This window comes from Petaurus breviceps, unplaced genomic scaffold, assembly GCF_028583685.1.
Source record: "Petaurus breviceps papuanus isolate PSGF00001 unplaced genomic scaffold, PetGlider_PUasm1.0 172, whole genome shotgun sequence".
Classification (NCBI taxonomy): Eukaryota; Metazoa; Chordata; class Mammalia; order Diprotodontia; family Petauridae; genus Petaurus; species Petaurus breviceps.
The window spans coordinates 747,405-772,062 of record NW_027185755.1 but is presented as its reverse complement, the minus strand read 5'-3'; the positions used below and the strand labels follow the sequence as shown (position 1 = coordinate 772,062).

The following is a 24,658-nucleotide window of genomic DNA, read 5'->3' as shown; positions in this document are numbered from 1 at the left end:
CTACAATCATGATCTAAGACAAAGCAAAAACAAAAAAAAAGATATAATTTAAAGATATAGCAAGGAAACTACACTTTGCTACAAAGGTACAATAGATAATGAAATAATATCATTACTAAACATATATATGCACCAAATGGCTGAGCATCCAAATTCTTAAAAGAAAAGTTAAATGAGTTACAAGGAGTAAAACGATAGTGAGATACCCACACAGAGAGTATAACATATATGTATGTGTATATGTGTGTATACATATAGATATACATCGTATATACTTATATCTAAGTATATATACTTATGCATATATAAGGCTGTGTGTATACAAACTATACTAGTTGAGGACTTCAATGTTCCCCTTTCAGAAAAATCTAATAAAATAAACAAGAAAGAGGTTAAAGAAGTGAATAGACACGCCGAGGCTTTAGCCCCAGGGCAGGCCTGACCAGCCGCCTGCCAGAGGGACTCCAGATCAGCAGCAGCTGTGGCCGTTTCCAGATTTATCAACACACAGATGGGAAGGACAAGGTGAGAGGCCAGTGCAGTCTGGACTTTGGGACCCAGTAAGTGGGAGTGCGTGGCTTTTACCCCCGGGGTGAGAAACCGCTGAGATGCCAGCACAGCCTGCCAGCGCCACATGTCGGCTTCAGCTCCTGGCCTGCAGAGTGTAGGGGGACCAAGCACCAGTCTGAGGGGTAATCGCTCTTGCTTTAACCTGCTTGGATCTGGATTGCAGTCTAGGGTGGAGGTCCTGGGGTGTGTGTCCAGGTTGCCAGAGCATGTGGAGACCTCAGAGAGGTCACCCATCTAATACCTCCGGCAGCTGAGAAAACCCCAGCGTTTGGGATGAAAACTCCCCTGTCTGGTGGCAGAGTTCTACTGTGGCAAAAAGCCCAAAAGTCAAATCATTAAGTGGCAAAATGAGCAGGCAAAGGAAACAAAGCAGACAGAAGATTCCAACATTACACTCCTATTTTGGGGATAAGAAGGAGCAAGGTATGGAACAGGAGGAAATCAGTGAAGTCAGAACTCCTGCACCAAAAGCTTCAAAGGAAAATACAAGCTGGTTACAGGCCATAGAGGACCTTAAGAAGCAGATAAGAGAAGTGGAGGAAAAATTGGGAAGAGAAATGAGAACAATGCAAGAAAATTAAGAAATGAGAGTCAACAGCCTGACTGAAGAAAATAATACCTTAAAAAACAGACTGACTCAAATGGCAAAGGAGGCTCAAAAAGGCAATGAGGAGAAGAATGCCTTAAAAAGTCGAATTTGCCAGATGAAAAAGAATCTCAAAAGCTCACTGAGGAGAATCATTGCTTCAGAATTAGACTGGAGCAAATGGAAGCTAATGACTTTATGAGAAATCAAGATGCTGTTAAACAGATCCAAACAAATGAAAGAATAGAAGGCAATGTGAAATATCTTATGGGAGAAACCACCAACCTGGAAAATAGATCCAGGAGAGATAATTTAAAAATTATTGGACTGCCTGAGAGCCATGACCAAAGTAAGAGCCTGGAAAGCATCCTCCAGGAAGTTCTCAAAGAAAACTGCCCTGATGTTTTAGAACAAGAGGGCAAAATAGAGGTTGAAAGAATCCACCGTTCACCTCCTGAAAAAGATCCCAAAAAGAAAACTCCTAGGAATATTATAGCCAGGTTCCGGAATTCCCAGATTAAGGAGAGAATATTACAAGCAGCCAGGAAGAAACAATTTGAATATTGTGGAAACACAATCAGGATAACCCAGGATCTGGCAGCTTCTACACTGAGGGATCGAAGGGTCTGGAATGTGATATTCCGGAGGTCAAGGGAGCTGGGATTAAAACCAAGAGTCACCTACCCAGCAAAACTGAGTATCATGTTTCAGGGGAAAATATGGTCATTCAGTGGAATACAGGACTTTCAAGCATTCTTGCTGAAAAAACCAGAGTTGAATAGAAAATTTGACATTCAGATACAAGAAGCATGAGAAGGTAAACAGGGAAAGGAAATCATAAGGAACTTATCAAAGTTGAACTATTTTTTTTTTTAAAGCAATCAGGGTTGAGTGGCTTGCTTGGGGTTGCACGGCCAGTTGTTGTTTCTGGGTGTGGTGCTGATTGTCTGGGCCCGGATTTGATCTGGGTCGTCCCGGCACTGGGGCCGGTGCTCTTGCTCGCTGAGCCACCTGGCCAAAGTTGAACTATTAACATTCCTACGTGGAAAAACAATAATTGTAACTTATGAAACTTTTCTCAGTAGTTGAAGGGATTAGAAATATATATATATATATGTATGTATGTGTATATATATGTCTTTATATGAGGGTATGTGGGCATATGAATACATATGTGAATGTGTGTATATACGTTTACAGGTATACATAGATAGAGGGAATGACATACACACTAAATAGGGTATCTCACCCTACAGGAGAGTAGGGGGGAAGGGGATGAGAGGGGGGATGATGGAAGGGAGGGCAGGCTGGGGGAGAGGGAAGTTGGAAGCACCCACTTGTGAAAAGGGACAGGATAAAACTAGAGAATAGAACAAGTGGGAGGTGGGATAGGAGGGAGGGAAATATAGTCAGTCTTTTACAATACATCTACTATGTTATTGTTTTGCATTAGCCGCACATGTACAACCTATACTGAACTGCTTGTCTCCCCAGTGGGGTGAGTGGCAGGGAGGGAAGGGAATAAATCTGGAATTGAAAGTTTTAAAATCAAATATTCATATATATATATATATATATGTGTGTGTGTGTGTGTGTGTGTATACTATTATTAATACCATCTTACATGTTATTAAGGGAAAAAAAGATATACAGGCACTGAGGCATAGAGATCCACTGGAAAAGTTGAAACGGGTATGGGAGAAAATATGGGAGAGAGCAGATTGGAGGTGGGGATATCATGTGGGACTGCTGTTTTGGGGGGATGGGTGGGGGAAAAACGGGGAGAAAATTTGCAACTCAAAATATGGCGGAAACGAATGATGTAAATCAGAAGTTAATAAAGCATTAAAAAAAAGAAAAAAGATAAAAAAAAGAGGTGAATAGAATTTTAGAAAAGATAGATATGATAGACCTCTGGAGAAGGTTGAATGGAAATTGAAAGGAATATAACTTTTTCCCAGTGGTACCCATGGCACCTTCACAAAAAATGACCATATATAAGGGCATGGAAAACTCACCAAAAATGCAAAAATGCAGAAATTGTAAATGTATCCTTTTCAGACCATAATGCAATAAAAATTACACACAACAAAGGGCCATAAAACAAATTAAAAATTAATTGGAAACTACAAATTGGAAATCAACAAAGATTTTATTTAAATTTTTTTTGCATCAATATTCATTAGAGAAATTGGTCTACAGTTTTCTTTCTCTGTTTTGGCTCTTCTTGGTTTGGGTATATTGGAAACTAATCTGATCCTGAAGAATGAGTGGATTGAAGAACAAATCATAGAAATAATAAAAATTTCATTAAAGAGAATAACACCAATGAGGCAGCATACCCAAATTTTTGGGATGCAGCCAAAGCAGTCCTTAGGGAAAATTTTATATCTCTAAATGCTTGCATCAATAAAATGGAGAAAGAGCAGATCAATGAATTGGGAATGCAACTAAAAAATACTAGGAAAAGAACACATTAAAAAAATCCCCAATTAAACAGTAAATTAGAAAAACTGAAAATCAAATGAGAGATCAATATAATTGAAAGTAAGAAAATCATTAAACTAATAAAACTAGGAACTGGTTGTATGGGGGTGGGGGGAAATCTTGGTTAATTTGATGAAAGAAAACCAAATTGCCAGGATTAAAAATTTTAAAAGTGAATTTACTATCAATGAAGAGGAAATTAAAGCAATTATTAGGAGTTATTTTGCCCAATCATGTTCCAATCTAGAAATCTAAGTTAAGTGGACTAATATTTATAAAAATATAAATTGCCCAGATAAGGATAATTAAATAGCCCTATCTTGGAAAAAAAAATTTTTTTTGAACAAGCCATCACTGAGCTCCCTAAAAAAAAAAAAAAATCCCTGGGGCCAGATGGATTTACAAGGGAATTCTACCAAATTTTTGAAGAGCAATTCCAATACTATATAAACTATTTGAAAAAACAAGCAAAGAAGGAATCCCACCAAATTCCTTTTATGATACAAATATGTTGCTGATACCTAAACCAGGAAGAGCCAAAACAGAGAAAGAAAACTATAAAGCAATTTCCCTAATGAGTACTGATGCAAAAATTTTAACTAAGATACTAGCAAGGAGATGACAGTAATAGATCACAAAGATCATATGCTATGACCAGGTGAGATTTATATCAGGAATGCAGGGCTGGTTCAGTATTTGGAAAACTATCGTCATAATTGACCACATCAATAACAAAAACACCAATAATCATATGGTTATCTCAATAGGTACAGAAAAAATGTTTGTCAAAATACAATACTCATTCCTATTAAAAATACTAGAAAGTGGGGTGGTCAGGTAGCACAGCGAGTAAGAGCACCGGCTCCAGTGTTGAGAAGACCTGGAGATCGAATCCCGGGCTCAGACACTTAGCACCCACCCAGAAACACCTGGCCATGTAACCTTGAGCAAGTTACTTAACCCCAATTGCTTAGGGGCGGCCAGGTGGCTCAGCAAGTAAGAGCACGGCTCCAGTGTCGGGATGACCTGGATCAAATCCGGGCTCAGATACTCAGCACCACACCCAGAAATAACTGGTCGTGTAACCTTGAGCAAGTTACTTAACCCCGATTGCTTTAAAAAAAAAAAAATACTAGAAAGCATAGGAATAAATGGAGCTTTCCTTAAAATGGTAAGTAATATCTATCTAAAACCATCAGTAAGCATTATCTCTAATGGGGATGAGGTAGAGGCCTTCCCACTAAGATCAGAGGTGAAGTAAGGATACCCATTATCTTCACTATTATTCAATAGTGTGTGTACTAAAATGCCAGCTATAGCAATAAGGGAAGAAAAAGAAATTGAAGGACTTAGAGTGGGCAATGAGGAAGTAAAACTATCAGTCTTTGCAAATGATATGATGGTATACTTACAGAACCCTAGAGAATCAACTAAAAAACTAGTTGAAATAATTAACTTAAGCAAAGTTGCAAGCTAGAAAATAAATCCACCACCTAAGTCACCAGTATTTCTACATATTACCAACAAAGTCCAGCAGGAAGAGATAGAGAAATTCCATTTAAAATAACTGTAGGCACTATAAACTACTTGGGGGTCCACCTGCCAAGAGAAACCCATCAACTATATGAACACAGTTACAAAACACTTCACACAGTCAGATCTAAGCAATTGGAGAAATATTAATTGCTCATGGGTAGGCTGAGCCAATATAATAAAAATGACAATTCTTCCTAAATTCACTTGTTTATTCAGTGCCATACCAATCAAACTACCAAAAAATTATCAAAACATTATGGGACTGGGGGAGGCCAGGTAGCACAGCGAGTAAGAGCACCAGCTCCAGTGTCGGGATGACCTGGGGATCAAATCTGGGCTCAGATACTTAGCACCACACCCAGAAGTAATTGGCCATGTAACCTTGAGCAAGTTACTTAACCCCGATTGCTTAAAAAAAAAACAACATTCTGGGACTGGCTAAGACATAGAGTGGTGGGTTGGGGAATAGATTAGTATACAATACACAGTAATAAATGACCATAGAAATCTAGTCTTTGATAAATGCAAACATCCAAGTTTTGGGGACAAGAAATCGCTATTTGGCTAAAATGGTGGGAAAACTGGAAAGCAGTTTGATACAAACTAGGTCTAGGCCAACATTTCACATTATATACCAAAATAAGGTCAACATAGGATGACATAAAGGGTGATACTATCAGCAAATTAGGGGTATATGGAATAATTTACCTGTCAGATCTATGGAGAAGGGAAGAATTTATGACCAAACAAGAGATAGAGAGCATTATGTGATGAAAGTGGATAATTTTGATTACATTAAATTAAAAAAGTTTTACACAAACAAATCCAATGCTGCCAAGATTAGAAGGAAAACAGAAAACTAGGTAAAAAAATTTACAGCCAGTTTCTCCAATAAAGGCCTCATTTTTCAAATAGAGAACTGAGTCAAATTTATGAGAAAACAAGTCTTTCCCAAAAGATCAATTTTTTTAAGCAATTGGGATTAAGTAACTTGCTCAAGTTGCACAGCCAGTTATTTTGTGTGGGTGCCAAGTATCTGAGACCAGAATCGATCCCGGGTCTCCCAACGCCAGGACTGGAGATCTTACTGCACCACCTGGCTACCCCAATCTAAGATCATTTCAAAGGATTCATGAAGACAAATGCTATCCACTTCCAGAAAAAGAACTGATGGAACCTGCATGCTAATTAAAGCATACTTTTTTTTATCTTTGTTTTTCTTGGGGAAAGGATTTTTTGGTGGGTGGGTGTGTATTTACAACATGACTAATAGGGAATGTGTTTTTCATGACCACGCAAATATATATAATCTATATCAAATTACTTGGTTTCTCAATGAGGAGGAGGGGAACAAAGGTGGGGAGAGAGTCTTTGGAACTCAATGGGTTTTTTATGTTAAAATGTTTACATGTAATTGAAAAAATAAAAAGGACAGTCATGTCTCAAATATATAGAGAACTGAGTTAAATTTATAAGAATATAAGTCATCCCCCAATTGATAAGGTGAAAAGATTTTGTACAAACAGAACCAGTGCTGTCAAGATTAGAATGAAAGCTATCCATTATATGGAAAAAATTGTTCTAAATCACTATTGATTAGAGAAATGCAATGTAAAACAACTCTGAGGTACCTACTCATACCTGTCTTATTAGCTAAGAAGACAAGGAAAATGATAAATGTTGGAGGGGATATGGGAAAATTGGAACACTAATGCATTGTTGGTGGAGTTGTAAACTGATCCAACCATTCTGGAAAGCAATTTGGAACTATGGCCAAAGGGGTGCTAAACTGTGCATACCTTTTGACTCAGCAATACCACTACCAGGTCTATATCCCAAAGAGATCAAAGAAAAAAAGGAAAAGGGCCTATATCTACAAAAAATATTTATATAACAGCTCTTTTTGTGGTGTCAAAGAATTGGAAATTGATGCTTTCATAAAATCCTGGGAAGACTAACATGAATTGATGCAAACTGAAGTGAGCAGATCCCGGAAATCATGATTGATTTAGCTATTCTCAGCAATACAAAGATACATGACAGTTCCAAAGAACTTATGATTAAAAATGCTATCCACCTCCAGAGAAAGAATTGGTGAAGTCTTCATGCAAATAGGGGCACATTTTTTTAAATTTTCTTTTTTTTTTGTCTGTGTTTTCTTTTGCAACAAGGCTAATACTGAAATAAATTTTGAATAGACTGCACAAGTATAATCTATATCCAATTGCTTGCTTTCTAAAGGAAGGGTGAGGGAAAAGAGAGAAAGAATTTGGAACTCAAAGTTTTTAAAATGAATGTTAAGATTTTTTTACATGTAATTGAGAAAAATAAAATAATAGACAAAAAAGATGTCGAGAAGAGGAAAAGATGGAGTTCATAAAGAATAGCCCATATTTTGTCATTAAAGCTTGGGTCAGTGTCCTAAGGTCACATAGGGTGGTGTGGAGTGTTGGAGAAGACAAAACTGAGAATAACCTCTAGTGAAAGAGGGATACAGGATTAAGGAGAAACAAAATTATCTTTTTTCAATGATCTAGTGGAAATCCAAACTGTAGGTTGAAACATATGAACAAGAAATTTTAAAAAAACAACTATGTTTTAATCTGATGGATCTTAGTCAAAACAACTTCAGAGTTGTTTTAATTTGCCTTTCTCTTATTAGTGATTTGGATAATTTTTTTCATATGATTTTCGATAGATTTGTCTAGTTTTTGAAAACTTCTTGTTTTCAAAGGAATCTGGAAGTCCTGGTATAAAGTGCTACAGAGTGAAGTGACTAGAAATAGAACAATTTATACAATGGATACAACATTGTAAAGGAAAACAATTCTGAAAGACTTAAGAATTACGATCAAAGCAATGGCCAATCGTGACTCCAGACGTGGAACACGTCATTTTTTCCCCTCACTTTGCAAGGTAACTTGAGGTGAAGAAGATAATTTGAGTTACCTTCAAATTTTGTAACTTTGAAATAAATGTCTAATTTCATGTTTATAATAGAGCTAACTTCCCACTTCTTGGCAGGGAAGTGATAGCCTAGAAGTATAGATAGAAACATTCATTTTCAGACACTATCAATGTGGGCATATGTTTTGCTTGTCAACTTGAAGTCAGAGGAGAGCTAAGGACAGCTATGAAGGTGGAGGGTGGGTAGTGATAGACATACACATTTTTTTTAAAGGAACAGCGTCAATGAAACATTTTTAAAATACATAGAAGAAAACAAATTCAGAAAGGATCACAAACTGGAAATTTCGAACTATGTTTAAATTAATATGTACTTTTATAAAAACAAGAAATACAAAACAGAGATTTACATTGTAATATATAAGCCTTTTTCCCCCCAATTCTTTGTATAAGAAAATGTCTCATTCATATGCACCCCCCATCCTCTACATTTTCTCCTCTGGGTCTGAGGTTGATCGTTATAATTATATAGCAGTAATTTTTATTTTGTTCTATTTATATTGTTTTAGTGGGAACCTGTGGCCTGAATACCACATGTGGCCCTTTAGGCCCTCAAGTGTGGCCCTTTGACTGAATTCAAACTTCACAGAACAAATCCCCTTAATAAAAGGATTTGTTCTGTAATACTTGGACTAAGTCAAAAGGCTATACCCGAGGACCTAGAAGGAAGGCCTCCACACCCCTATTTTATTCATTGTGCATATTGTTTTCCTGCTTCTGTTTACTCCAGTCTTCATCAATTCATATGGCTTCCTATTTAGCTATTTTTTCTTACAACTCTGTGAGATTTTTTAAAATTTATTTATTTTTAGTTTTTAACATTCATTTCCACAAGATTATGAGTTACAAATTTTCTCCCCATCTCTTCCCTACTCCCACCCCAAGATAGCAAGCATACTGAATACCACTTCCTCCAACCTATTCTCTCTTACATCCTCCCCCATCTCCCCCCAACTTTCTTTTTTTTTTTTTGCTTTTTGGAGGGCAATTGGGGTTAAGTGACTTGCCCAAAGTCACATGGCTAGTAAGTGTGTCAAGTGTCTGAGGCTGGATTTGAACTCAGGTACTCCTGACTCCAGGGCTCCCCCCAACTTTCTAGTTGGACAAGATGGATTTCTATATCCCAGTGCCTGTATATCTTATTTCCCAGTTGCATGTAAAAAACAATTTTTAAAAATTTTTTGGTCTTTATTAACTTGTTTGTTTACTTTTAGTTTACAAGATTCAGTTCCACAATTCCTTGAGTTTCAGATTTTCTCTCCCTCCCTCCCCCCGCCATGGAGGCATACAATCAAGTATAGGATCTGCAAATACTTTCACATTAGACATTAGTCAGGTTATAAAGAAGGACTGTGTCAGATGGAATGAACAATGGGAAAGGAAACAAAACCAAGCAAAAAAAAAAAAGAAAAAGAGCAGGTAGTTTGCTTCAATCTGGATTCAAACTCAGTTCTTTCTCTGGGTGTAGACATCTTGGGGTTGACTTATAACCCTGCATTGCTGAGAAGAGGCCAATCTATCAAAGTTGGTTGTCACATATACGTTGTGTCTGTAATTGTGTACAAATTTCTCCTGGTTCTACTCTTGTCACTCAGCATCAGTTTGTATAAGCTTCTCCAGGTAAATATGAAGTCCATCTGCTCCTCGTTTCTTATAGCACAATAGTATTCTATTACATACATATACCACAACTTGTTCAGCCATTCCCCAATTGATGGGCACCCCCTTAATTTCCAATTCTTTGCCACTACAAAAAGAGCTGCTATAAATATTTTTGTACATATGGGTCTTCCTCCCATTTCTATGATCTCTATGGGATACTACCCTAGAAGTGGTATTGCTGGGTCAACGGGTATGAAATAATTTATAGCCCTTTAATTCCAGATTGCTCTCCAGAATGGTTGGATCAGTTCACAACTCCACCAGCAATGCATTAGTGTTCCAATTTGTCCACATGCTCTCCAGCATTTGTCATTTTCCTGTTTTGTTATCTTAGCCAATCAGACTGGTGAGATGTGGTACCTCAGAGTTGTTTTGATTTGCATTTCTCTAATCAATAGTGATTTAGAGCATTTTTTCATATGCTTATAGAGATCTTTAATTTCATCCTCTGAAAACTCCCTGTTCATATCCTTTGACCATTTATCAATTGGGGAATGACTTGTATTCTTATAGATTAAAAACAATTTTTTTAACATTTGTTTTTAAAACTTTGATTTCCAGGTTCTTTCCCTTCTTCCCTCCTCACCTACTTCCAGGAGGAAGACAAGCAATTCAATATAGGCTGTACATGTGTAGTTACACAAAATGTTTCCATAGTAGTTATATTATGAAAGACTAACTGTATTTCCCTCCATCCTATCCCACCCCCCCGCCAACTTATTCTGTTTTCTCATTTGACCCTGTCCCTTTTCAAAAGTGTTTCCTTCTAACTGTCCTCTCCCCCAATCTGGCCTCCATTCTGTCATCCCCCTTCTTATCCCCTTCCCCCCTACCTTCCTGTAGGGTAAGATACCCAAATGAGTGTGTATGTTATTTCCTCCTTAAGCCAAATTCATAAGGTTGAATCATTCTTTTTCACTTTCCTGCTCTCCCCCTCCATTGTAACAGTTTTCTCTTAACTCTTTTTTATGAGATAATTTACCCTAATCTATCTCTCCTTTTCTCCTTCATCCAATATATTTCTCTCACCTCTTAATTTTATTTCTTAGATATCTTCCCTTCCTATTCAACTCATCCTGTGCCCTCTATGTATACTTGTACACACATATACACAAATACATATATATTTATATGCATACACCCTCATATACCTACATACATATATACATATATATATATATATATATATATATATATATATATATATATATTCCCTTCAACTATCCTCATTCTGAGAAAAGTCTCAGGAGTTACAATTATTATTTTTCCATGTAGGGATGTAAATAGTTCATCTTTAATATTAAAGTACTTCTTGTATTTGAAAGTAAAGTTTTCTGTTCAGCTTGTTTTTTTTCATCAAGAATGCTTGAAAGTCCTCTATGTTGTTGAATATCCATATTTTACCCTGAAGTATTATACTCAGTTTTGCTGGGTAGTTGATTCTTGGCTTTAATCCTAGCTCCTCTGACCTCTGCAATATCATATTCCAAGCCCTTTGATCCCTTGATGTTGAAGCTGCTAGTTCTTGTATTATCCTGATTGTGTTTCCACAATACTCAAACTATTTCTTTTTTTTTTTTTTAAGCAATCAGGGTTAAGTAACTTGCTCAAGGTTACACGGCCAGGTGTTTCTGGGTGGGTGCTAAGTGTCTGAGCCCGGGATTCGATCTCCAGGTCTTCTCAACACTGGAGCCGGTGCTCTTACTCGCTGTGCTACCTGGCCGCCCCAAAACTATTTCTTTATGACTGCTTGTCATATTTTCTCCTTGACCTGGAAACTCTGGAATTTGGCTATAATATTCCTAGGAGTTTTCCTTCTGAGATCTTTTTCAAGATGCGAATGGTGAATTCTTTCAATTTCTATTTTGCCCTCTGTTTCTAGAATATCGGCGTATTTTCCTGAGAATTTCTTGAAGAACGATATCTAGGCTCTTTCTTTTTTAATCATGGATTTCAGGTAGTCCAATAATTTTTTTTTCAAATGCTTCATTAACTTCTGATTTACATCATTCATTTCCGCCAGATTTTGAGTTACAAATTTTCTCCCTATTTTTTCCCCTCACCACCGCCCCAAAATAGCAGTCCCACAGGATATCCCCTCCTCCAATCTGCTCTCTCCCATATTTTCTCCCAATACCCCTTTTGACTTTTCCAGTGGATCTCTATGCCCCAGTGCCTGTATATCTTATTTCCCAATTACATGTAAAATAGTATTAATAATAGTATATATATTTAAACATTTGACTTTAAAACTTTGAATTCCAGATTCATTCCCCTCCTCCCTTGTCACCCACCCTTACTGGGAAGAAAAGCAGTTCAGTATAGGTTGTACATGTTTGGCTAATGCAAAACAATAACATAGTAGATATATTGTAAAACACTGACTATATTTCCCTCCCTCCTATCCCACCTCCCACTTGTTCTATTCTATACTTTGATCCCATACCTTTTCAAAGGTGGGTGCTTCCAACTTCTCTCCCCCCTAGCCTGCCCTCTCTTCCCCTTCCCCCTACTCTCATATAGGAAGAAGTACCTTACTTAGTGTGTATTTCATTCCCCCCTCAAGCCAAATTCAACAGGAATAAGGTTTACCCATTCCCTTTTTTAAAATTTTTTTTAATGCTTTATTAACTTCAGATTTACATCATTCATTTCCGCCAGATTTTCAGTTACAAATTTTCTCCCCGTTTTTCCCTGACCCACTGCCACAAAATAGCAGGCCCACAGGATATCCCCTCCTCCAATCCGCTCTCTCCTATATTTTCTCCCATACCCCTTTCAACTTTTCCAGTGGATCTCTATGCCTCAGTGCCTGTATATCTTATTTCCCAATTACATGTAAGATGGTATTAATAATAGTGTATATATATATATATATACATATACACACACACACACATATATATACATATATATATTTGAATATTTGATTTTAAAACTTTGAATTCCAGATTCATTCCCTTCCTTTCTTGTCACCCATCCTTAATGGGAAGATAAGCAGTTCAGTATAGGTTGTACATGTGCGGCTAATGCAAAACAATAACATAGTAGATATATTGTAAAAGACTGACTATATTTCCCTCCCTCCTATTCCACCTCCCACTTGTTTATTTTCTACTTTGATCCCGTCCCTTTTCAAAAGTGGGTGCTTCCAACTTCCCTCCCCCTGCAGCCTGCCCTCCCTTCCATCATTCCCCCTCTCATCCCCTTCCCCCCTATTCTCCTGGAGGGTGAGATACCCTATTTAGTGTGTATTTCACTCCCTCCTCAAGCCAGATTCAATGGGAAAAAGGTTGACCCATCCCCTTTTGCCTTTCTACTCTTCCCCTCCATTGAAACCATTTTCCCTTGACTCTTCTGTATGAGATAGTTTACCCCAATCTGTATCTCCCCATCTCCTCTCATTATATTCCTCTCTCACCTCTTAGTTTCAACTTTTAAGTATCATCCCTTCCTGTTAAATTGGTCCTGTGCCCTCTATCTATGTATACCTGTAAACATATATACACACATTTACATATGTATTCATATGCCTATATACCCTCATATGTGTGTGTGTATATTTATATTCCCTTCAACTACTAAGAAAAGTTTCATAAGTTACAATTATTGATTTTCCATGTAGGAATATTAATAGTTCAACTTTGATAACTTCCTTATGATCTCTTTTTCCTGTTTACCTTCTCATGCTTCTCTTGCTTCTTGTATCTGAATGTCAAATTTTCTATTCAACTCTGGTTTTTTCAACAAGAATGCTTGAAAGTCCTCTATTCCACTGAATGACCATATTTTCCCCTGAAACATGATACTCAGTTTTGCTGGGTAGGTGACTCTTGGTGTTAATCCCAGCTCCTTTGACCTCCGGAATATCATATTCCAAGCCCTTCGATCCCTCAGTGTAGTTTCCACAATATTCAAATTGTTTCTTCCTGGCTGCTTGTAATATTCTCTCCTTAATCTGGGAATTCTTGAACCTGGCTATAATATTCCTAGGAGTTTTCTTTTTGGGATCTTTTTCAGGAGGTGATCGGTGGATTCTTTCAACCTCTATTTTGCCCTCTGGTACTAAAACATCAGGGCAGTTTTCTTTGAATCCTTCCTGGAGGATGATTTCTAGGTTCTTACTTTGATCATGGCTTTCAGGTAGTCCAATAATTTTTAAATTCTCTCTCCTGGATCTATTTTCCAGGCTGGTGGTTTTTCCCATGAGATATTTCACATTGCCTTCTATTCTTTCATTTGTTTGGATCTGTTTAACAGCATCTTGATTTCTCATAAAGTCATTAGCTTCCATTTGCTCCAATCTAATTCTGAAGCAATGATTCTCCTCCTTGAGCTTTTGAGATTCTTTTTCCATCTGGCAAATTTGGCTTTTTAAGGCATTCTTCTCCTCATTGCCTTTTTGAGCTTCTTTTGCCATTTGAGTTAGTCTGTTTTTAAGGTGTGATTTTCCTCAGTCAGGCTATTGACTCTCATTTTGTAATTTTCTTGCATCATTCTCATTTCTCTTCCCAATTTTTCCTCCACTTCTCTTATCTGTTTCTTAAGATTCTCTATGGCCTGTAACCAGCTTGTATTTTCCTTTGAAGCTTTTGGTGCAGGAGTTCTGACTTCACTGTCTTCCTCCTGTTCCATGCTTTGCTCCTTTTTGTCCCCAAAATACGAGTCTAATGTTGGAATCTTCTGTCTGCTTTGTTTCCTTTGCCTGGTCATGTCACCTCTCAGTCACTTGACCCCTGGGCTTTTTGCCGCAGTAGGACTCTGCCACCAGACAGGGGAGCTTTCGTCCCAACGCTGGGGTTTTCTCAGCTGCCAGGGGTATTAGATGGGTGCTTTATCTGAGGCCTCAACATGCTCTGGCAAGCTGGACACACCCCAGGACCTCCACCCTAGACTGCAATCCAGATCCAAGCAGGTTAAAGCAAGAGCGATTACCCCTCAGACTGGTGCTTGGTCCCCTTATGCTCTGCAGGCCTGGAGCTGAAGCTGCCACGTGGCGCTGGCTGGCTGTGCTGGTGTTTCAGCAGCTTCTCACCCTGGGGGCAAAAGCCACACACTCCCATTTACTGGGTCCCAAAATCCAGACTGCACTGACCTCTCACTTTGTCCTTCACATCTATGTATTGATAAATCTGGAAACAGCCACAGTTGCTGCTGATCTGGAGTCACTGTGGCCAGTGGCTGGTCAGGCCCACCCTGGGGCTAAAGCCTGGGTGTGGGGCTGGGCTTGGCTCCCAGAGGACTGTGCTGGCCGATTCCTGCCAGCCAGCCAGGCTGTCCTCAGAAGGAGGTTAGCTTCTCTGTGTCATTTTGTGGGTTCTGCAGCTCCAAAGTTTGTTCAGAGTTCCCTTTTTACATGGATTGGGGAAGGTGGAAGCTGGAGCCGTGGGGAGGTCCTGCTTCTATTCTGCCATCTTGACTCCACCCCCCCCAATAATTTTAAAATTATCTCTCCTGGATCTATTTTCCAGGTTAGTGGTTTTTCCAATGAGATATTTCACATTGCCTTCTATTTTTTCATTTGTTTGGATCTGTTTTATAGTATCTTTATTTCTTATAAAGTCATTAGCTTCCATTTGCTCCAATCTAATTTTGAAGAAATTATTCTCTTCAGTGAGTTTTTGAAATTCCTTTTCCATCTGGGCAATTTGGCTTTTTAAAGCATTCTTTTCTTCATTGGCTTTTTGGGCCTCTTTTGCCATTTGAGTTAGTCTATTTTTTAAGGTGTTTTGTTCTTCAGTATTTGGGGGGGGGCCTCCTTTAGCAGGCTGTTGACTCGTTTTTCATGATATTCTTGCATCATTCTCATTTCTCTCCCCAATTTTTCCCCCACTTCTCTTACTTGATTTTCAGAATCCTTCTTGAGCTCCTCCATGGCCTGCAACCAATTCATATTTTTCTTGGCGGCTTTTGATGCAGGAGTTTTGACTTTGTTTTCTTCTGGTTCCATGTTTCAATCTTCTTTGTTCCCCAAAAAAGATTCTATGGCCTAATTGCACTTCCTCTATTTGCTCATCTTGCCAGCCAGTTACTTGAATTTTGAGCTCTTTGTCGTGGTAGAACTCTGCTTCCAGAGTAGAGAGAGCTGTGTCCCAAATTTCTGGGGTTTTGTTCAGCTGTTGTCAGAGCTATTGTCAAAGCTATGAGAGCACCCTCTCTACAGCCACCACAAGCTCTGGCATGCTAGCATTCCTCACCCCAGGGCTACCACCCAACAATGCAACCCAGATCCAAGTAGGTCAAAACAAGAGCGATTACCTTCTGAATGATTGGTTGGTCCCCCTATTGTAGGCCAAGAGGTCCCAAAGCAATAGCTGTGGCAGCAGTTGCAGCCCCCAGTGCAGCTGCCACCTCTGTCACCCCAGGGCCAGGGACCAGACCATACTCTTCTCTCACCCAGTTCCTACAGTGTTCTCTACTGACCTTTTACTTTCTCTTTGGTGTTTATGGGTTGAGAAACCTCCACAGCTGCCCATGATTTACTCTCCTAAGGTGTGTTCTAGGCAGTCTGTGCCACTGGACTGGGCCAGCATGGTTCACTCAGGACTGATCTCCACTCCCAGCCCAGTGCAATAGACAGGAAATAGACCCTTCCCATCAGCCTGCCAGGCTGCCTTCAGCAGGAGATTTGTTTCTCTCTGTCACTTTGTGGGTTCTGTAGCTCTAAAATTTTTTTAGACTCATTTTTTTAGAGGTAGTTGGAGCAGGAGCTCAAGCAAATTCCTGCTTTTACTCTGTCATCTTGGCTCTGCCCCCCCCCCAAGATTTTTTTCTTATGAATTTTATTTATTTTTTTATTTTAATTAATTTTTAAAATTACTTTTAGTTTACAACATTCAGTTCCACAGTCCCTTGAGTTTCAAATTTTCTCCCCTTCCTTCTCCTACCCCCCACCATAGAGGCATTCAATCAAATATAGGATTTACAAATACCTTCACATTAATCATTAATCAGGTTGTAAAGAAGGATTATAACTGATGGAATGATCATCATTCAATCATGGGAAAGAGGAAACAAAACAAAACAAGAAAAAGAAAGAGATCAAGTATTTTGTTTCAATCTGCATTCAGACTCTGTATCTCTTTCTCTGGATGTGGGTATCTCTTTCAATTATAAGTCTTTTAGAGTTGTCTTATAACCTTATATTGCTGATAAGAGGCCAGTCTATCAAAGTAAGTCATCATGCATATGTTGTGTCTGTAATTGTAACCAGATTTCTCCTGGTTCTGCTCTCCTCACTTAGCATCAATTTATATAAGTCTCTCCAGGTTATTATGAAGTCCATCTGCTCCTCATTTCTTATAGCACAATAGTATTACCATTACATTCATGTACCACAACTTGTTTAGCCATTCCCCAATTGATGGGCATTCCCTTGATTTCCAATTCTTTGCCACCACAAAATTGCTGCCTTAAATATGTTTGTACATAAAGGTCCTCCTCCCACTTTTCTGATTTCTTTGGGATACAACCCTAGAAGTGGTATGGCTGGGCCAAAGAGTATCCACTTATTTATAGCCTTTGGGCATAGTTCCAGATTGTTCTCCAGAATGGTTGGATCAGTTCACAACTCCAACAATCCATTAGTGTTCCAATTTTTCCACATTCTCTCCAGCATTTATCATTTTCCTGTTTTGCCATCTTAGCCAATCTGACTGGTGAGACATGGTAACTCTAAGTTGTTATGACTTGCATTTTTTCTCATCAATAGTGCTTTAAAGCATTTTTTCATATGCTTGTAGATATCTTTAATTTCATCTTCTGAGAACTGCTTGTTCGTGTCCTTTGATCATTTATCAGTTGGGGAATGACTTATATTCTTATAGATTTGACTCAATTCTTTGTATATTTTAGAAATGAGGCCTTTATCAGAGACACTAGTTGTAAAAATTCTTTCCCAATTTTCCTCTTCCCTCTTAATCTTGGTTACATTGGCTTTATTTGTACAGAAAATTTTCAATTTAATGTAATCAAAATTATCCATTTTGCATTTTATAATGCTCTCTAACTCTTGTTTCATCATGAAATCTTCCCCTCTCCATAGATATGACAGGTAGACTATTCCTTGCTCTCCCAGATTGCTTACAGTGTCAGCCTTTATACCTAGATCATGCACCCATTTCGACTTCATTTTGGTATTTGGTGTTAGATATTGGTCTATGTCCAGTTTCTGCCATACTGTGTTCCAGTTTTCCCAGCAGTTTTTGTTAAATAATGAGTTCTTATCACAAAAACTGGGGTCTTTGGGTTTATCAAACAATAGATTACTATAGTCATTGGCTTCTGAGTCTCTTGTATCCAATCTATACCCTCGATCCACTACTCTATTCCTCAGCTAGTACCAAGTAGTTTTGATTATTACTGCTTTATAATACAGATTAAAATTTGGTATGACTAGGCCACTTTCCCTAGCATTTTTTTTTCATTAATTCCTTTGATATTCTGGACCTTTTGTTCTTCCAAATGAATTTTGCTACTATTTTTTTCTAGCTCTATAAAGTAATTTTTTGGTAGATTGATTGGTATGGCACTAAATATGTAATTTAATTTAGGCAAAATTGTCATTTTTATTGTATTAGCTCAACCCAGCCATAAGCAACTAATGTTTTTCCAATTAGTTAGATCTGACTTTATTTGTGTGGAAAGTGTTTTGTAATTGTGTTCATATAGGTCCTTGGTTTGTTTTGGCAGGTAGATTCCCAAATATTTTATAATGTCTACAGTAACTTTAAATGGAATTTCTCTTCCTATCTCTTGCTGTTGGATTTCATTAGAGATATATAGGAATGCCAAGGACTTATGTAGGTTTGCTTTATATCCTGCAACTTTGCCAAATTTATTTATTATCTCAAGTAGTTTTTTACTTGATTCTCTATATATCATCATATCATCTGCAAAGAGTGATAGCTTAGTCTCATCTTTGCCTAGTTTGATTCCTTCAATTTCTTTTTCTTCTTTCATTGCTACTGCTAATATTTCTAGTACCAGATTGAATAAGAGGGGTGATAGTGGACATCCTTGTTTCACCCCTGATCTTATTGGAAATGCTTCTAGCTTATCCCCATTATATTATAATATTTGCTGATAGCTTTAGCCATCATTACAATAAGTAAAATAATTTACTTATTATTTTAAGGAAGACTCCATTTATTCCTATACTTTCTAGTGTTTTAATAGGACTTGGTATTATATTTTGTCAAAAGCCTTTTCTGCATCTATTGAGATAATCATATGGTTTCTGCTAGTTTTGTTGTTGATGTGATCAATTATACTAATAGTTTTTCTAATACTGAACCACACTTGCATTCCTGGAATAAATCCTACCTGATCAAAGTGTATTATTCTCATGATAAGTTGCTGTAGTCTTTTTGTTAATATTTTGTTTAAATTTTTTGCATCTGTATTCATGAGGGAAATTGGTTTATAATTTTCTTTCTCCATTTTGTCTCTTCCTGATTTAGGTATGCCATATTTGTGTCATCAAAGGTATTTGGTAGGACTCCTTCTTCTCCAATTTTCCCAAATAGTTTGTAAAGTATTGGAATCAATTGTTCTTTAAATGTTTGATAAAATTTGCTAGTAAATCTGTGTGGCCCTGGAGATTTTTTTCTCTGGGAATTCATTGATGACTTGTTTGATTTCTTTTTCTGAGATGGGGTTATTTAAGTAGTTTGCTTCCTCTTCAGTTAATCTGGGCAATTTATATTTTTGTAAGTATTTATCCATTTCACTAAGATTGTCAAATTTATGTGCATACAATTGAGCAAAACAATTCCTAATTATTATTTTAATTTCCTCTTCATTGGAAGTAGATTCTGCCTTTTCATTTTTGATACTTGTAATTTGGTTTTCTTTCTTTTTTTATCATATTGACTAAAGGTCTATCAATTTTATTATTTTTTTCATAAAACCAGCTCTTAAGTTTTATTTATTAATTCAATAGTTTTCTTAAATTCAATTTTATTAATCTTTCCTTTGGTTTTATTATTTCTAACTTAGTATTTAATTGGGGATTAAATACTAAATTAATTTAATTTAGTATTTAAATTAAATTTAGTTGCATGCCTAATTTATTGACCTCCATTTTCTCTATTTATGTATGCATTCAGAGATATAAAATTTCCCCTAAGAACTGCTTTTGCTGCATCCCTCAGGTTTCATTATGTTGTCTCATTATTGTCATTCTCTCTCTCTTTTTTTTTTATAAAGCAATTGGGGTTAAGTAACTTGCTCAAGGTTACACAGCCAGTTATTTCTGGGTGTGGTGCTGAGTATCTGAGCCCGGATTTGATTCCAGGTCATCCCGACACTGGAGCTGGTGCTCTTACTCACTGAGCCACCTGGCCGCCCCTAAGCAATTGGGGTTAAGTAACTTGCTCAAGGTTACACGGCCAGGTGTTTCTGGGTGGGTGCTAAGTATCTGAGCCCAGGATTCGATCTCCAGGTCTTCTCAACACTGGAGCCGGTGCTCTTACTCGCTGTGCTACCTGGCTGCCCTATTGTCATTCTGTTGAATGAAGTTACTGATTGTTTCTATAATTTCTTGTTTGACCCACTCATTCTTTAGGATTAAATTATTTAGCTTCCAATTAGTTTTTAGTCTATCCGTCCATGGCCCTTTATCACATATAATTGTTATTGCATCATGATCTGAGGAGGATGCATTTGATATTTCTGCCTTTTCTGTACTGAATTATGAGGTTTTTATGCCCTAGTACATGGTCAATTTTGTGTATGTGCCATGTACCTCTGAGAAGAAAGTACATTCCTTTTTATCCCCATTCAGTTTTCTCCAGAGGTCTACCATATCTATCTTCTCTAAAATTCTATTCACCTCCTTAACTTTTTTCTTGTTTATTTTGAGGTTAGATTTATCAAGTTCAGAGATGGGAAGATTGAGTTCCCCCTCTAGTATAGTTTTGCTATCTATTTCTTCCTCTAACTCCCTTAACTTCATCTCTAAGAATTTGGATGCTGTGCCATTTGGTGCATAAATATTTGGTAATGATATTGCTTCTTTTTTTATTTTTAGCAAGATATAGTTTCCTTCCTTATCTCTTTTAATTAGATCTATTTTTGCTTTTGTTTTGTCTGAGATAAGGATTGCTACCCCTGCTTTTTTTACTTTAGCTGAGACATAATATATCTTACTCCAGCCTTTTACCTTTACCCTGTGTGTATCCCCCTGTTTCAGATGTGTTTCTTGTAAACAGCATATTGTAGGATTAAGGTTTTTAATTCATTCTGCTATCCACCTCCATTTTTGTGGGAGAGTTTATCCCATTCACATTCATAGTTATGATTACTATCTGTGTTTTTCCCTCCATTCTATTCCCTCCCTTGTTTATGCTTTTATTTTTCCCTTCTCCGTTACCCTACTTAAGAGTTTTCCTTTTGACCACTGCCTCTCTCAGTATTCCCTCCTTATCAACCCCCCTCCCTTTTATTACCCTTCCCCCTTACTACTTCTTCCCTCCTTTCTAACCACTGCCCCCCTTTTCTTAGTCCTTCCCCCCTACTACTGCCTATAGGGTACAATAGATTTTTATACTTAATGTAGTATGTTATTTCTTCCTTGAACCAAGACTGATGAGAATAAATCTCATGCAATGCTCCTCTCCCTCCCATCTTTCAATATATTATGATAAGTTTTATGTCTCTTCATGATAGAGTCCTATACTTAACTGATTATGTTATTCCCTCCTTACACCAGAACCAATGAGGGTGAAGCTCATATAATGTTCATCTCCCTCCCTTCTTTCCCTCTACTATAATATGTTTTTATGCCTCTTCATGTGGCATAATTTACCCTTTTCTGCTTCATTCTTTTCTCTTCTCCTGTTGTGGTCACCTTGCTCCCCATAATAAGGTTTTTTATCATCATTTTGTTTAATTTATACCCACACCCTCTATTTATGTATATCCTTTTTAAATGTCACAATAAATACACAATTTTCAATATTAACAAGTATCAGCTTCCCACATAGGGATGTTAACAGTTTGCTCTTATTAAATAACAAGATGTGTGTGTGTGTGTGTGTGTGTGTGTTTTCCCTGCTATGTCTCTCTTGAGTCTTGTATTTCGAGATCGAATTTTTCATTGAGCTTTGGCTTTTTCATCAGGAAGGTCTGGAAGTTCCTTACTTTATTGAATGACTATCTCCTTGCCTGAAAGATTATGCTCAGTTTCACTGGATAGCTGATCCTTGGTTGTAACCCAAACTCTGTTGCCTTACAAAATATCATATTCCAGTCCTTCCAATCTTTCAGTGTAGAAGCTGTTAGATCCTGTGCAATCCTTACTGTAGTTCCATGATATTTGAATTGTTTCTTTCTGGCTGCTTGCAGTATTTTCTCCTTTACCTGATAGTTCTGGAATTTGGCTACATTTCACTGAGTTGTCAATTTGGGAACTCTTTCAGGAGGTGTCCAGTGGATTCTTTCAATATCATTTTATCCTCTGGTTCTAGGATCTCAGGGCAGTTTTCCTTCATGAGTTCTTGGAAGATGTTGTCCTGGTTCTTTTTTTCATCATGATTTTCCAGGAGACCAATAATTCTTAGATTATCTCTCCTGGATCTGTTCTCCAGCTCAGTTATTTTTTCATTGAGATATTTTACCTATTTTTCTAATTTTTAATTATTGAGGTTTTGTTTGACTGATTCTTGGTGCCTCATAGAGTCTTTAGCTTCTATTTGGTTGATTCTAATTTTTAGCGAATTATTTTCCTCAGTTTTTGAAGCTCCTTTTCCATATGTTCAGATTTCATTTTTAGGGACTTATTTTCTCCAGTTAGATTTTGAGCCTCTTTTTCCATTTCACACATTTTTCTTTTTAAGGAACTGCTTTCTTCAGTGAAGTGTTTTTCTATTTTCACAATTTTAATTTTAAAAGAATTGGTCAATTTATCTTCTACCTCACTAATTTGGTTTTTAAAGTCCTTTTATTTCTTTTTTCTTGTTTTTTTTTGGAGGGCAATTGGGGTTAAGTGACTTGTCCAACGTCACATGGCTAGTTTTTCTGTTCAGTGTCTGAGGCCAGATTTGAACTAAGGTCCTCCTGACTCCAGGGCTGTTGCTCTATTCACTGTGCCACCTAGCTGCCCCTAAAGTCCTTCTTGAGCTTTTCCAAGAATACTTTCTAGGCTTGAGACCAGTTCATGTTCCCTGTTGAGGCTTCAGCTGTGGGTGTAGAGTCAAAGCTGTCTCCTTCTGAATTTGGTTCTTCAGGCTCACAATAATAGGATTCTGAGTCTTTGTCTTTGCAATCTTTTTTTACCCATTTTGAGGCAGGGCATTAGCCATACCCTTCTTCTAGGACTCCCAAGTCTTCACTATTTTAGAATTTTGCTCTGGGGCAGTAATCTCTGTGTTTTTCAGGTCAGAGGGGGGATTAAAGCAGCTGGGGTTCATTCTGCCATCCTGATCCCTGGAAGTTCAGGTAGGTGCTTTTTAAATTTCCAGGCTGTGGGTTGATAGTCCCAAGAGTGGCTGCTGCCACTGCCATGGGCCTTGCATTTGTCTCTTACCAAGCTCTGAGAGATCCCCAGTCCTGCAGTGATAGGCCTGGGAATGGCCCCTGCAATTGGTGGATCAACTTACCGCCACATCCACCTCTGCATGCCATGTCCACCTCCCTCTTATGAATTTTAATGCTAAATTATATTTAAAACTGATATAATCTCAGTTTGAATAGAAGTATTTAGTGATAATATAAAGTCCTTATTTGTATATTTGAATTCTTTGTGCTTTAGCTTCAACTTTGATATCATTCCTCTCCAAGCTGCCTCCCTCATTCTTTGGACTGCCCCTACCATGGCACAGAAGCCTTTTCACTCTAGAAGCTGACCCCAACCCTAGAATTCTCACACTGGAAGCATCTCCAGAAGTATTGTCTGATTTTATTAATTTGGAATAATTTCTTTATTAAGTTCCTGGAATATAGTGTTCAGAATTTTTTTTCCTAACTTTTCTGGGATATCAAGTAATCCTAAAATTGTTGCAGGGGGGCCTCTCTTCTAGCTTTTGTTACCTGAATCTGCACATTTTCCCTTTTTTTTTAACATGATTCAGTCATTTTCTAAATGTGTTTTCCCACTGGAATGCATTGTCTGCAATTTATTTTTCTGAATAAAGGTCATATATTTTTTAATATGATCATCATGGGAATTTGTCTTGTTTGACTATGTATATTTGTTACAAGGGCTAAATGTTATTTTTTTTTCCAAATGAGAGAGGGAAGAGATAATAAATTAATTTTTAAGTATTTTTTTTCAGTTAGTAAATCTACTGTTAGTAGTTTAGATTTATTCAGGTTTTTAAATATTGGTCATTTTCTTCACTATTTTCTCTCTCTCCCTCCCTCCCTCCCTCCCTCTCATAGCTTTAATTCAGGGCAGTTAGGTGGTGCAGTGAGTAAAAGCACTGGCCCCGGAGTCGGGAGGACCCAGGATCAGTTCTGGCCACAGATACTCAACACCCACACAAAAAAAACTGGCCATGTAACCTTGGGCAAGTTACTTAACCCCAATTGCTTTAAAAACAACAATAATAATAGCTTTAATTAATTTCACAACACTTTTTTTTGCTACTTATGAGCTCTTTATTTGTTCTTGTGTCTTTCTTAACCAATATCAGTCTCTATCTACTTTCTTTAAATATGCCATGTATTGACTTGCATATAACTTTCATAGTAGAAGCTTAATAAATGTTTCCTTTCTTCCTCCTCTTCTTCCTTCTCTTCTACCTTTTCTTCTTCCTTCCCTGCTACCCTTTTTCTTCCTTCCTCCCTCTTTCCTTCCCTATTCCTTCCTTCCTTCCTTCCTTCCTTCCTTCCTTCCTTCCTTCCTTC

General features: G+C 37.5%; 1 protein-coding gene across 1 annotated transcript in view; it reads right to left on the bottom strand.

Annotated features, from left to right (window-relative positions):
* The window catches only part of LOC138157527 (long-chain-fatty-acid--CoA ligase ACSBG2-like), a 101,734-nt gene that overhangs the window by 31,539 nt on the left and 45,537 nt on the right, over positions 1 to 24,658 (bottom strand). The gene's annotated exons all lie outside the window — the stretch shown is intronic.